General features: G+C 44.5%; 1 pseudogene; it reads left to right on the top strand.

The window, feature by feature from the left end:
- Positions 1–374: 374 nt before the first annotated feature.
- On the top strand, positions 375–1,344 carry LOC131823476 (olfactory receptor 7G2-like; annotated as a pseudogene).
- Positions 1,345–1,545: the final 201 nt, after the last annotated feature.

Consider the following 1,545-nt stretch of genomic DNA (forward strand, 5'->3'; position numbering starts at 1 on the left):
TCTTAACACCCACCACCGGCTCACCCATTCCTCCAAAATCCTCTAAAATCCTCAGTTTGTTTCTTGGAGTCCACAGTCTCTCATGGTTTGTCTCCCCCTCCAATTTCCCCCAATTCACTTTTCCTTTCTTTCTCCTAATGTCCTCCATGTTTTTCCTTATGTTCCACAAGTAAGTGAAACCACATGATAGTTGACTTTCTCTGCTTGACTTATTTCACTCAGCATAATCTCCTCTAGTTTCATCCATGTTGATGCAGAAGTTGGGTATTCATTTCATCCTTTCTAATGGGTGAGTAATATTCCATTGTATATATACAAGAGATCCTTGTACATCTGTTACATATCCTCTCCTCTGTATTACCATCAGTCTCATCAAGAACATGGAGCCAGAAAACCAAACAGGTGTAGCAGAATTCCTCCTCCTGGGTCTCACAGAAGATACAAAATGGCAGCCCCTTCTATTTGGACTGTTCTTGACCATGTACCTGGTCACTGTGCTTGGAAACCTGCTCATCATCCTGGCTATCAGCTCTGATTCCCACCTCCACACGCCCATGTACTTCTTCCTCTCCCACCTGGCCTTCACTGACATCTGCTTCACCACCACCACCATTCCCAAGATGCTGGTGAACATCCAAAGACAGAGCAAATCCATCAGTTACACAGGTTGCCTCACCCAGGTTGGTTTCGTCCTCTTTTTTGCATGCTTGGAAAACTTCCTCCTTGCAGTAATGGCTTATGACCGCTATGTGGCCATCTGCCAGCCACTGAGGTACACAGTCATCATGAACCCCTACCTCTGTGGCCTGCTGATTCTACTCTCCCTGACCATCAGCATTGCAGATGCCCTACTCCACAGTCTGATGGTGCTACGACTCTCCTTCTGCAGAGACCTGGAAATTCCCCACTTCTTCTGTGAACTTGCTCAGGTCATCAAACTCGCCTGTTCTGATACGCTCATCAATAACATCCTGGTGTATTTAGTAGCTAGCATATTGGGTGGTGTCCCCCTCCTTGGGATTATTTTCTCTTACATTCAAATTGTCTCTTCCACTCGAAGAATGTCATAGGCTGGAGGGAAATACAAAGCCTTTTCTACCTGTGGTTCTCATCTCTCAGTTGTTTCTTTGTTCTATGGGACAGCTTTTGGGGTGTACATTAGTTCTGCAGTTACTCATTCTTCCAGGGATACTGCAAGTGCCTCCGTGATGTACACTGTGGTCCCTCCAATGTTGAACCCCTTTATCTACAGCCTGAGGAACAAGAACATTAAGGGAGCCTTGAAGAAACTCATCTGAGAAACATCTTGTTATTGTGTCATCTGCCTTGCTCTTGGGCTTCTAGAATGAGTCGAAGTACAGAATACTGGGTGAGTCAGATTGTCTGACCCTTCTCTCAGCAAGTTTTTATCTTTCAGTGGCTAAACACCATAAACAGAGTTCAACTTACGTATGAAAACTGACTTTGGTTTCTATAGCTTTGGTGTTTTTAAAAATTTATATGGCACTGTGAGCTTGATTTTTGGGGGACCATCAAAGCAGAATC

The sequence above is a fragment of the Mustela lutreola genome, chromosome 2, assembly GCF_030435805.1.
Source record: "Mustela lutreola isolate mMusLut2 chromosome 2, mMusLut2.pri, whole genome shotgun sequence".
Lineage (NCBI taxonomy): Eukaryota > Metazoa > Chordata > Mammalia > Carnivora > Mustelidae > Mustela > Mustela lutreola.